We start from the raw sequence: 14,764 nt of genomic DNA, 5'->3' as shown, positions 1-14,764 counted from the left end.
CCCAACAGGTATTCCACCCTAGACCTCCAGGGATATGCCAATCAGTGCCCAGGCGGCTGACAATCAGTGCCCATTAATAATGCTTGCCAGTGCCATCAGTGATGCATATCAGAGCAATCTATCAGTGCCAGCCATCAGTGCCCAGCAGTGCCACCTATCAGTGCCTAGCAGTGCTACCTATCAGTGCCCAGCAGTGCCACCTATCAGTGCCCCCCATAAGAGCCCAGTGTCACCTATCAGAGCCCACCAGTGCCACCTATGAGTGCCCATCAGTGCCACCTATCAATACCCATCAGTGCCACCTCATCGGTGCCCATCAGTGAAGGAGAAAACTTCCTTTTTACAAAATTTTATAACAGAAACAAAGAAAAACTTTTTTTTTTTCAAAATTTTCGGTCTTTTTTTATTTGTTTAGCAAAAAAATAAAAACCGCGGAGGTACCCACCAAAAGAAAGCTCCATTTGTGGGAACAAAATGATAAAAATTTTGTTTGGATACAGTGTAGCATGACCGTGCAATTGTCATTTAAAAAACTGAAAATTGGCTTTTTCAGGAAGGGGAGTAAGTGCCTGGTATTGAAGTGGTTAAGATACATTAATAATTTTGTTTATTCAGCATGAAATTGAGCTTAGTTATGTAGCATGAAAAAATGGAGGGGGAAAGTGGGACTTTAAATGAGGCACATATGCGGTGTGCCTCCATCCCTATGATATATGAAAAGAGAAGGGAAGGTGGGACTTTAAATGAGATGGGTGACTTTGTGGAGGCAAGTTTGAATAAGTACAAATTTTTATTGGTAAAACATTAAATGCAATAAAATATGGCAATGGATAAAAGCCACATGTACAATAAGTATGCCGATTCATATTGAATCCACCCACACAAAACATATAAGCATGGCATGGGTGAAAGATTACATAGGTATAATAATTACAAAACAATTTAATGTTGTATTGCATAGAATGAGTTCATATATATACATATCACATAAAGAACAGCACCAGCAGCGACAATGTGAATATAAAAGATATAAATATATAAGACCATAGTAAATAAATAGGAATGTCAAAATTGATAATCTGCTGCAGACCAGGATTTGATATGTCCATTACAGACATAAATCAGCATCACGTATGCCCGACGCGTTTCGTGTAGAGACACTCTTCAGGGGCAGATGCTCAGGTATGTCTGCAGAGTGTAAAAAATATAAAATAAATAATAACATTAGTCTATTTCTGATAGGTAATATAGAGGAAAGGCAAATTTTGCCCATCCTGAGTACTCACAAAAAAGTCCAATGCGGTGAGGTGCTGCGATCATGCAATCAGGGTCCCCAGAATAGTCTTCCCCGGGAGCTGAGGTACTTATAGCCGCGTGCAGCAGAGCGCCCATAGCAGAACCTCCCGATGGTCCATGACACAAAAGCTGGTGCATGAGTGAAAGATCAGGGTAACCCCAAATGGTAACCTGGAGTGATCTAAATAAAAAATGTACATGGGACTATGTAAATGAGTGAACAAAAAATAAAAATAAAAATATGTAAAAAAAGGAAAAAATGAATGTGAATTGAGTAAACAATGTGATCGTGAAATGACATGACAAAAAGGGATCTAAAGATAAAAAATGGTGAGAAAAAAAGGGGAACAAAAAGAAAAAGGTGAAAAGGCCAACAAATGCAAAACCAAGGATGGCGTGGAGGGATGTGTGTAGACCTAGTGAATGACTTACGTGAGGACAAAGCTTGTACCTGATGTGAAGTGCTGAGCTGCAGTGAAATGACTGGAAAGTGTGACAGCAAAAATTGTGTCGGGGGAGGCCGTTTATAGGAGCCCCACACGTGCACGCCGGCAAGTACCAGCGTCACGCTGGCGCGACATAGGCTGGGAGGGGCTCCAGCGGCGGCGGTAATCACCGCCCTCCGCAGGAGCCTGATTCCCCGCCAAAGCGGCTCAGATGACAAGTCACATGCGTTACGTGCTGGCGTCAAGCATGACGTCACACGTAGAGCAGGATGCGTGGCGCCGATGCTCTGTAGGCGCCCACCCACTACCCCGTACACCCCCCGCCCATACTGGGCGGGAGGGGGAGGGGGAGGGGCGGGCACGTAGAAAGCATCGCAGCTCCCGGGTGCAGACCAAAATGGGGGACCCCGAGTAGCCGAGGCAGCAGAACACCAGCAGTGGAGTGGCGCGATGGTGCTGTGTATTAACAGGGATACCACATTGTGTACCCTGTGCAAGAACCGGGGTAAGGTGACATTGCCACCCAGGATCTGCAAGCCTCTCACTTGGGCGGCAGGGGAACACTGCTTATCCAGTCACCACATCTCCATCCCTAATTGGTTTACAAAAAAATGGAGGGGGAAAGTGGGACTTTAAATGAGGCACATATGCGGTGTGCCTCCATCCCTATGATATATGAAAAGAGAAGGGAAGGTGGGACTTTAAATGAGATGGGTGACTTTGTGGAGGCAAGTTTGAATAAGTACAAATTTTTATTGGTAAAACATTAAATGCAATAAAATATGGCAATGGATAAAAGCCACATGTACAATAAGTATGCCGATTCATATTGAATCCACCCACACAAAACATATAAGCATGGCATGGGTGAAAGATTACATAGGTATAATAATTACAAAACAATTTAATGTTGTATTGCATAGAATGAGTTCATATATATACATATCACATAAAGAACAGCACCAGCAGCGACAATGTGAATATAAAAGATATAAATATATAAGACCATAGTAAATAAATAGGAATGTCAAAATTGATAATCTGCTGCAGACCAGGATTTGATATGTCCATTACAGACATAAATCAGCATCACGTATGCCCGACGCGTTTCGTGTAGAGACACTCTTCAGGGGCAGATGCTCAGGTATGTCTGCAGAGTGTAAAAAATATAAAATAAATAATAACATTAGTCTATTTCTGATAGGTAATATAGAGGAAAGGCAAATTTTGCCCATCCTGAGTACTCACAAAAAAGTCCAATGCGGTGAGGTGCTGCGATCATGCAATCAGGGTCCCCAGAATAGTCTTCCCCGGGAGCTGAGGTACTTATAGCCGCGTGCAGCAGAGCGCCCATAGCAGAACCTCCCGATGGTCCATGACACAAAAGCTGGTGCATGAGTGAAAGATCAGGGTAACCCCAAATGGTAACCTGGAGTGATCTAAATAAAAAATGTACATGGGACTATGTAAATGAGTGAACAAAAAATAAAAATAAAAATATGTAAAAAAAGGAAAAAATGAATGTGAATTGAGTAAACAATGTGATCGTGAAATGACATGACAAAAAGGGATCTAAAGATAAAAAATGGTGAGAAAAAAAGGGGAACAAAAAGAAAAAGGTGAAAAGGCCAACAAATGCAAAACCAAGGATGGCGTGGAGGGATGTGTGTAGACCTAGTGAATGACTTACGTGAGGACAAAGCTTGTACCTGATGTGAAGTGCTGAGCTGCAGTGAAATGACTGGAAAGTGTGACAGCAAAAATTGTGTCGGGGGAGGCCGTTTATAGGAGCCCCACACGTGCACGCCGGCAAGTACCAGCGTCACGCTGGCGCGACATAGGCTGGGAGGGGCTCCAGCGGCGGCGGTAATCACCGCCCTCCGCAGGAGCCTGATTCCCCGCCAAAGCGGCTCAGATGACAAGTCACATGCGTTACGTGCTGGCGTCAAGCATGACGTCACACGTAGAGCAGGATGCGTGGCGCCGATGCTCTGTAGGCGCCCACCCACTACCCCGTACACCCCCCGCCCATACTGGGCGGGAGGGGGAGGGGGAGGGGCGGGCACGTAGAAAGCATCGCAGCTCCCGGGTGCAGACCAAAATGGGGGACCCCGAGTAGCCGAGGCAGCAGAACACCAGCAGTGGAGTGGCGCGATGGTGCTGTGTATTAACAGGGATACCACATTGTGTACCCTGTGCAAGAACCGGGGTAAGGTGACATTGCCACCCAGGATCTGCAAGCCTCTCACTTGGGCGGCAGGGGAACACTGCTTATCCAGTCACCACATCTCCATCCCTAATTGGTTTACAAAAAAATGGAGGGGGAAAGTGGGACTTTAAATGAGGCACATATGCGGTGTGCCTCCATCCCTATGATATATGAAAAGAGAAGGGAAGGTGGGACTTTAAATGAGATGGGTGACTTTGTGGAGGCAAGTTTGAATAAGTACAAATTTTTATTGGTAAAACATTAAATGCAATAAAATATGGCAATGGATAAAAGCCACATGTACAATAAGTATGCCGATTCATATTGAATCCACCCACACAAAACATATAAGCATGGCATGGGTGAAAGATTACATAGGTATAATAATTACAAAACAATTTAATGTTGTATTGCATAGAATGAGTTCATATATATACATATCACATAAAGAACAGCACCAGCAGCGACAATGTGAATATAAAAGATATAAATATATAAGACCATAGTAAATAAATAGGAATGTCAAAATTGATAATCTGCTGCAGACCAGGATTTGATATGTCCATTACAGACATAAATCAGCATCACGTATGCCCGACGCGTTTCGTGTAGAGACACTCTTCAGGGGCAGATGCTCAGGTATGTCTGCAGAGTGTAAAAAATATAAAATAAATAATAACATTAGTCTATTTCTGATAGGTAATATAGAGGAAAGGCAAATTTTGCCCATCCTGAGTACTCACAAAAAAGTCCAATGCGGTGAGGTGCTGCGATCATGCAATCAGGGTCCCCAGAATAGTCTTCCCCGGGAGCTGAGGTACTTATAGCCGCGTGCAGCAGAGCGCCCATAGCAGAACCTCCCGATGGTCCATGACACAAAAGCTGGTGCATGAGTGAAAGATCAGGGTAACCCCAAATGGTAACCTGGAGTGATCTAAATAAAAAATGTACATGGGACTATGTAAATGAGTGAACAAAAAATAAAAATAAAAATATGTAAAAAAAGGAAAAAATGAATGTGAATTGAGTAAACAATGTGATCGTGAAATGACATGACAAAAAGGGATCTAAAGATAAAAAATGGTGAGAAAAAAAGGGGAACAAAAAGAAAAAGGTGAAAAGGCCAACAAATGCAAAACCAAGGATGGCGTGGAGGGATGTGTGTAGACCTAGTGAATGACTTACGTGAGGACAAAGCTTGTACCTGATGTGAAGTGCTGAGCTGCAGTGAAATGACTGGAAAGTGTGACAGCAAAAATTGTGTCGGGGGAGGCCGTTTATAGGAGCCCCACACGTGCACGCCGGCAAGTACCAGCGTCACGCTGGCGCGACATAGGCTGGGAGGGGCTCCAGCGGCGGCGGTAATCACCGCCCTCCGCAGGAGCCTGATTCCCCGCCAAAGCGGCTCAGATGACAAGTCACATGCGTTACGTGCTGGCGTCAAGCATGACGTCACACGTAGAGCAGGATGCGTGGCGCCGATGCTCTGTAGGCGCCCACCCACTACCCCGTACACCCCCCGCCCATACTGGGCGGGAGGGGGAGGGGCGGGCACGTAGAAAGCATCGCAGCTCCCGGGTGCAGACCAAAATGGGGGACCCCGAGTAGCCGAGGCAGCAGAACACCAGCAGTGGAGTGGCGCGATGGTGCTGTGTATTAACAGGGATACCACATTGTGTACCCTGTGCAAGAACCGGGGTAAGGTGACATTGCCACCCAGGATCTGCAAGCCTCTCACTTGGGCGGCAGGGGAACACTGCTTATCCAGTCACCACATCTCCATCCCTAATTGGTTTACAAAAAAATGGAGGGGGAAAGTGGGACTTTAAATGAGGCACATATGCGGTGTGCCTCCATCCCTATGATATATGAAAAGAGAAGGGAAGGTGGGACTTTAAATGAGATGGGTGACTTTGTGGAGGCAAGTTTGAATAAGTACAAATTTTTATTGGTAAAACATTAAATGCAATAAAATATGGCAATGGATAAAAGCCACATGTACAATAAGTATGCCGATTCATATTGAATCCACCCACACAAAACATATAAGCATGGCATGGGTGAAAGATTACATAGGTATAATAATTACAAAACAATTTAATGTTGTATTGCATAGAATGAGTTCATATATATACATATCACATAAAGAACAGCACCAGCAGCGACAATGTGAATATAAAAGATATAAATATATAAGACCATAGTAAATAAATAGGAATGTCAAAATTGATAATCTGCTGCAGACCAGGATTTGATATGTCCATTACAGACATAAATCAGCATCACGTATGCCCGACGCGTTTCGTGTAGAGACACTCTTCAGGGGCAGATGCTCAGGTATGTCTGCAGAGTGTAAAAAATATAAAATAAATAATAACATTAGTCTATTTCTGATAGGTAATATAGAGGAAAGGCAAATTTTGCCCATCCTGAGTACTCACAAAAAAGTCCAATGCGGTGAGGTGCTGCGATCATGCAATCAGGGTCCCCAGAATAGTCTTCCCCGGGAGCTGAGGTACTTATAGCCGCGTGCAGCAGAGCGCCCATAGCAGAACCTCCCGATGGTCCATGACACAAAAGCTGGTGCATGAGTGAAAGATCAGGGTAACCCCAAATGGTAACCTGGAGTGATCTAAATAAAAAATGTACATGGGACTATGTAAATGAGTGAACAAAAAATAAAAATAAAAATATGTAAAAAAAGGAAAAAATGAATGTGAATTGAGTAAACAATGTGATCGTGAAATGACATGACAAAAAGGGATCTAAAGATAAAAAATGGTGAGAAAAAAAGGGGAACAAAAAGAAAAAGGTGAAAAGGCCAACAAATGCAAAACCAAGGATGGCGTGGAGGGATGTGTGTAGACCTAGTGAATGACTTACGTGAGGACAAAGCTTGTACCTGATGTGAAGTGCTGAGCTGCAGTGAAATGACTGGAAAGTGTGACAGCAAAAATTGTGTCGGGGGAGGCCGTTTATAGGAGCCCCACACGTGCACGCCGGCAAGTACCAGCGTCACGCTGGCGCGACATAGGCTGGGAGGGGCTCCAGCGGCGGCGGTAATCACCACCCTCCGCAGGAGCCTGATTCCCCGCCAAAGCGGCTCAGATGACAAGTCACATGCGTTACGTGCTGGCGTCAAGCATGACGTCACACGTAGAGCAGGATGCGTGGCGCCGATGCTCTGTAGGCGCCCACCCACTACCCCGTACACCCCCCACCCATACTGGGCGGGAGGGGGAGGGGCGGGCACGTAGAAAGCATCGCAGCTCCCGGGTGCAGACCAAAATGGGGGACCCCGAGTAGCCGAGGCAGCAGAACACCAGCAGTGGAGTGGCGCGATGGTGCTGTGTATTAACAGGGATACCACATTGTGTACCCTGTGCAAGAACCGGGGTAAGGTGACATTGCCACCCAGGATCTGCAAGCCTCTCACTTGGGCGGCAGGGGAACACTGCTTATCCAGTCACCACATCTCCATCCCTAATTGGTTTACAAAAAAATGGAGGGGGAAAGTGGGACTTCATATATCATAGGGATGGAGGCACACCGCATATGTGCCTCATTTAAAGTCCCACTTTCCCCCTCCATTTTTTTGTAAACCAATTAGGGATGGAGATGTGGTGACTGGATAAGCAGTGTTCCCCTGCCGCCCAAGTGAGAGGCTTGCAGATCCTGGGTGGCAATGTCACCTTACCCCGGTTCTTGCACAGGGTACACAATGTGGTATCCCTGTTAATACACAGCACCATCGCGCCACTCCACTGCTGGTGTTCTGCTGCCTCGGCTACTCGGGGTCCCCCATTTTGGTCTGCACCCGGGAGCTGCGATGCTTTCTACGTGCCCGCCCCTCCCCCTCCCCCTCCCGCCCAGTATGGGCGGGGGGTGTACGGGGTAGTGGGTGGGCGCCTACAGAGCATCGGCGCCACGCATCCTGCTCTACGTGTGACGTCATGCTTGACGCCAGCACGTAACGCATGTGACTTGTCATCTGAGCCGCTTTGGCGGGGAATCAGGCTCCTGCGGAGGGCGGTGATTACCGCCGCCGCTGGAGCCCCTCCCAGCCTATGTCGCGCCAGCGTGACGCTGGTACTTGCCGGCGTGCACGTGTGGGGCTCCTATAAACGGCCTCCCCCGACACAATTTTTGCTGTCACACTTTCCAGTCATTTCACTGCAGCTCAGCACTTCACATCAGGTACAAGCTTTGTCCTCACGTAAGTCATTCACTAGGTCTACACACATCCCTCCACGCCATCCTTGGTTTTGCATTTGTTGGCCTTTTCACCTTTTTCTTTTTGTTCCCCTTTTTTTCTCACCATTTTTTATCTTTAGATCCCTTTTTGTCATGTCATTTCACGATCACATTGTTTACTCAATTCACATTCATTTTTTCCTTTTTTTACATATTTTTATTTTTATTTTTTGTTCACTCATTTACATAGTCCCATGTACATTTTTTATTTAGATCACTCCAGGTTACCATTTGGGGTTACCCTGATCTTTCACTCATGCACCAGCTTTTGTGTCATGGACCATCGGGAGGTTCTGCTATGGGCGCTCTGCTGCACGCGGCTATAAGTACCTCAGCTCCCGGGGAAGACTATTCTGGGGACCCTGATTGCATGATCGCAGCACCTCACCGCATTGGACTTTTTTGTGAGTACTCAGGATGGGCAAAATTTGCCTTTCCTCTATATTACCTATCAGAAATAGACTAATGTTATTATTTATTTTATATTTTTTACACTCTGCAGACATACCTGAGCATCTGCCCCTGAAGAGTGTCTCTACACGAAACGCGTCGGGCATACGTGATGCTGATTTATGTCTGTAATGGACATATCAAATCCTGGTCTGCAGCAGATTATCAATTTTGACATTCCTATTTATTTACTATGGTCTTATATATTTATATCTTTTATATTCACATTGTTGCTGCTGGTGCTGTTCTTTATGTGATATGTATATATATGAACTCATTCTATGCAATACAACATTAAATTGTTTTGTAATTATTATACCTATGTAATCTTTCACCCATGCCATGCTTATATGTTTTGTGTGGGTGGATTCAATATGAATCGGCATACTTATTGTACATGTGGCTTTTATCCATTGCCATATTTTATTGCATTTAATGTTTTACCAATAAAAATTTGTACTTATTCAAACTTGCCTCCACAAAGTCACCCATCTCATTTAAAGTCCCACCTTCCCTTCTCTTTTCAGTTATGTAGCATGAGGCTTTATAGTCTGCAATATTTACATTTTAAGTACACTCATTCAATGAATCCAAGCTCTGCAAGCTCAGATAACATGCACTGCATTGATGCATTAACACAATTTTGCACACCTGATAGTTCACAAGCTAATGCCCTATACCCTGTGATACCTCCACTGCGCTTCTGAATAAGTGAAAAAAGTATAATTTAAATAAACTATAGCTGCCACTTAATATGTAACAAATACGTGACTGAATTAGATAAGTGTAATAAATAGTAGCGCTCAAATAAATAAAAAATAAAAATAAAAATGTGCTAATGAAAGCAATGATCAATCTAAATGAACAGTAAAAGTATATATGTGTGAATATTGACAATAGTACCCTCATTATAAATGTGATCTGACAAAAAAAGTTATTGGTGAACACTGTGAGCAAACACATCCTATCACATAATGTTCAAAACAATACACCCTGTGGCAGATGTGAAAATAATAAATGAAATCTTAACATAAAATTCACAGTGTTCACCAATAACTTTTTTGTTAGAATATATTCACATGATATGAATTTTATGTTAAGATTTCATTTATTATTTTCACATCTGCCATAGGGTGTGTTGTTTTGAACATTATGTGATAGGATGTGTTTGCTCACAGTGTTCACCAATAACGTTTTTTGTCAGATCACATTTATATTGTGACTGATTTTCAATGAGGGTACTATTGTCAATATTCACACATATATACTTTTACTGTTCATTTAGATTGATCATTGCTTTCATTAGCACATTTTTATTTTTTAATTTTTTATTTATTTGAGCGCTACTATTTATTCCACTACCCTATAGCCAGTATTTGCGAATTAGGCGAAACTGTAGCAGAAATGATGATTTCCAGTGGGCCGCCAATGACTAATGCCACAGACTTAAAAATAGAGTATATAGTCATGCTTGTTTAACCACTTCCCGCCCGGCCCATAGCAGATGACAGCCGGGCAGTGGTTCAGTTATCCTGACTGGGCGTCATATGACGTCCAGCAGGATAACATGCCGCCGCGCGCCCGCGGGGGCGCGCATCGCGGCGATATGTCACTCTGACACACCACTCCTGGTAAAGAGCCTTCGGCGGAGGCTCTTTACCACGTGATCAGCCGTGTCCAATCACGGCTGATCACGATGTCAATAGGAAGAGCCGTTGATCGGCTTTTCCTCACTCACGTCTGACAGACGCGAGTAGAGGAGAGCCGATCGGCGGCTCTCCTGACAGGGGGGGTCTGTGCTGATTGTTTATCAGCGCAGCCCCCCCTCAGATGACCACACTGGACCACCAGGGATCGCCACTAGGACCACCAGGGAAGGGGGCAACATGTGGATGGCCAGGTATGTACCCCATGGCCATCCACATGTGTCCAGTCAGTGTCCAATCGGTGCCCACAAATGGGCACTGATTAGCACCATTATATAGCAGTGATGCCCAGCAATGCCACCCTTAGGGGCATCAGTGCCATCGGTGCCACCTGTCAGTGCCCATCGTGCCCGCCCATCAGTGCCACCCATAAGTACCCATCAGTGCCACCCATAAGTACCCATCAGTGCCACCTACGAATGCCCATCAGTGCCACCTATGAGTGCCCATCGGTGCCGCATACCAGTGCCACCTATCAGTGCCCATCAGTGCCACCTATCATTGCCCATCAGTGCCGCCTATCAGTGCCCATCATCAGTGCCACCTCATCGGTGCCGCCGTATCAGTGCCCGTCAGTGCAGCCATATCAGTGCCCGTCATTGAAGAAGAAAACATACTTATTTCCAAAACACAAAACAAAATGCCTTTATATTTTTTCATTATATCTGCTCTAGTTGCGTAACTTTAGAGATGTAGATCACCTCTTTAGTTACTGTTAAGTTATACTGCTTTATGTTCTGTGATATGATTATTTGCCATTTTGGTACAATGTTTGAACTGCATCATTATTATAAAAAAATGAATCGCTTTCCGGAGAGGACCTTGGAGCGCTTTCCTTACCCCAGAAACTTGTTCAACCTCACTCACAAAAGGTCCAAGTCTCAGAGGGTCGCATTCCCCTAGATGTGACCCATGCAAGCGAAGAGGCATGAGAGTGCTCTCAAGCTGCCCTGAAATGTTATTTAGCTGGGCGCACCACGCTGCTCTCCAGAGATTGGCAATCAATAACAGGGTATCTTGGGGAACAACCATCAATGTCCTTTTAAGAGTTGAATTGATAGAGATGTCCTCTTCCACGGTGTACTTGACCTACGCAATCCTTTATATTTAAATGTATCTCCCTGACACAGGCAGTTCACCTGTCACCGTTGAAATTACAGGAATCATAGGATGTTAATTACCCTTGGTAGTTCTGAGTTTAGTACTTGTGAAAGCTTAGTTTTATTCAATAGTGCTTTAGAAATCTTAAATCATTCCTGCTGCACATGATTTTCTCTCTAGTATAGACGGGTTGGTTGGAGTCTAATGGGAGTCTCCTTCTGGGCCTGCTCTAACCACTCCCCCACTTAGACCTGCAGTCACGCATCCGGCTGAGAGTAGGTCATCGTATTAGCAATATTTTGCTATCATAGTTTCGGAGACTGCATTATACCACAGCAGCCTCCCGAACTTTTCAACTTCCCTTTCTCTTTACCTATTTCCTTCTGCTCTAACTCTCCCTCACTCTCGCTCTCCTCTTCTTTTTTCTTAATTCCCCTTTCATCTTCTTCCACTCTCCCTCCCGTTTCCGTCATAAACCTACCTCCCCCCCATCCCATCCCCTTTTTTTTTGCTGTTACTGTCGTTTGGCAGCGATGGATGCTATCTGTGTTGTATCCATCAATGCCAAGGGACTCAAAGTTCCCAAAGAGACGTATGTTACTCCACAATCTGAAATGTCTCCACACTGACGTGGCATTTATGACATATCTTTCTACCAATAAAGCTGCTAAATCGAAGGGAGTCTCTATTGTACTCTCTTGTAAAGGGCACAATCGTGGCATTAAAGTGACTTTAGGTACCTTATATGCACCTAAAAATCATCAGGACCTCTTTATCAGCCGCAGTCTTGACAAACTTCTTGAGTTTGCAGAGGGCCACTTGATACTGGGCAGTGATTTCAATGTCCCCTTGATCCCTTCTGTGGATACCTATTCAGGTTCTTCCTCCGTTCCTCCTGGATCCAGCAAACGCATCTCCCAAGCTTTTCACAGGGCCCAGTTGACTGATGTATGGTGTTTGCTTTACTTTTTACTCCTCTCCCCATGAACTATATACGCGTATAGACTAGACTTTTTGATCCCACATCGTCAACTGCACGCCATCCTAGATACGTCTATCGGGACGATTATGTGGTTGGATCATGCACCTATCATCTTGACCTATGTGCTCTATAACACCTTTCTGTAAAACCAGGTCATGGAAATTAAATGAGAGCCTTTTTCAAGATCCAGAGATACTGGCGGACGTGGTCAAGGAATTGGGCTCTTATTTCCAAATAAATGATACTTCAGACTGTAATCCCGGGAAGCTCATAAGGCGGTTATACGAGGCGTGCTTATTAACCACTTAAAGCAGAGTTCCACGCATTTTTTAGTTTATTAAAAAAGTCAGCAGCTACAAAAAGTGCTGCTGCTGACACAGACACCCACCTGTCCCACGGTCCAGTGATGCGGCCACCCGAAGCCTCGCTCCTCTCCCCCTCCTCTCTGCCGGCGCCGTCATAGCCACTGTGGGCACCCGGCCGTGACAACTTGCGGCTTCACGGCCGGGCGCGCACTGCACATGTCGCGCTGCGCTCTGCTAGTGGCCAGGCAATCCTGTGGGACTTGTCACGTATCCCAGAAGATTGCTGGCAGAGAGGGGCCGCCTAGGGGGAGGGGAGGAATCGCCTAGGCGGCCAAGAGCAGAAAGAAGGAAGTGGGACAGGAAGTCCCACTCTAAACTAAGTACCCACCCCCTCCCAAAAAAAATGACGTGTGGCATGCAAATGTGGCATGCCAGGGGGTGAGGAGTGTTTAAAGCGGAAGTTCCACTTTTGGGTGGAACTCCGCTTTAAGGACCGCCCACCGCATACATACATACTGAAGCAGGGCAGTCCTATTGTGTGAAACGACATACCTGTGCGTAGTTTCGTGCACGAGTCACTGGGGGTACGCGAGCCCGCTGCACAGCGAGGGAGCCGACGCGCAGGTCTGGCGGCCGCGATTTCCGCCGGCCACCCACGATCGCTCATCAGAGTATCGGAATGGGGATCTGCTAGTGTAAACAAAGCAGATCTCCGACCTGACAGGGGAGTACAGTGAGATTGTCTGTTCCTAGTTATCAGGAACAGCGATCTCTCTGTACTCCCAGTCAGTCCACTCCCCCCCCAGTTAGAAACACCCCCTCAAGACACACTTAACCCCTTGATCGCCCCCTGGTGTTAACCCCTTCCCTGCCAGTGTCATTTATACAGTGATCAGTGGCTATTTTTACCTCTGATCACTGTAATAATATCACTGGTCCCAAAAAATAGGATTTTTTAAAACAGCTTACCTGTAAAATCCTTTTCTTTCGAAGGACATCACGTGACACAGAGCCACAGTAATTACTGATGGGTTATATAGGTATCACTGGTGATTGGACACTGGCACACCCTATCAGGAAATTCAACCCCCTATATAATCCCTCCCCCTTGCAGGGATACCTCAGTTTTGTAGCCAAGCAATATAGTGTATTAGAAGAGGGGCGGGACCTCTGTGTTCCGTGATGTCCTTCGAAAGAAAAGGATTTTACAGGTAAGCTGTTTTAAAAAATCCTATTTTCTTTCTCGAACATCACGGGACACAGAGCCACAGTAATTACTGATGGGATGTCCCAGAGCAATGCTACCTGAGGGGGGGGAACCACGACCAAGTAGGGTGCAATCAGACCTGAGGACCCTGTACCGCTGCCTGCAGCACACTACGCCCAAAGGCGATATCCTCATGCCTTCTCACATCCACCTGATAGAATCTGGTGAATGTATGGACTGAAGACCAAGTTGCGGCCTTGCAGATTTGAGCCATAGAGGCCTGGTGATGCACTGCCCAAGAAGCACCAATAGCCCTTGTGGAATGTGCCCTGATCTGAAACGGAGGAATCTTCTGTTTCAAACCGTAAGCTTGAATGATCAATTGTCGAATCCATTTAGAAATGGTAGCTTTTGACGCTGCCTGTCCTCTATTGGGACCCTCTGGCAGCACAAACAAAACATCCGTCTTGCGGATCTGAGCAGTTGCCCCTAGATAGGCCTTAACTGCTCTTACTACATCCAACGAATGTAGAGATCTCTCTTCCGGAGAACAGGGATCTGGAAAAAAGGAAGGTAGAACAATGTCTTGGTTTAAATGAAAATCAGAAACCACCTTCGGTATAAAACTAGGATGAGGGCGTAGTACCACTCTATCCTTGTGTATAATCAAAAAGGCTTCTTACAGGAAAGAGCTGCTAATTCTGATACTCTTCTAGCAGAAGAGATGGCCACCAGAAAAATTTATTTCCTTGTCAACAAGACCAAAGAAATCTGACTTATTGGTTCAAAAGGCTGTTTCTGTAACACA

Source organism: Aquarana catesbeiana, linkage group LG03, assembly GCF_042186555.1.
Source record: "Aquarana catesbeiana isolate 2022-GZ linkage group LG03, ASM4218655v1, whole genome shotgun sequence".
In the NCBI taxonomy this organism is placed as follows: Eukaryota; Metazoa; Chordata; class Amphibia; order Anura; family Ranidae; genus Aquarana; species Aquarana catesbeiana.
This window is presented reverse-complemented; position numbering follows the sequence as displayed.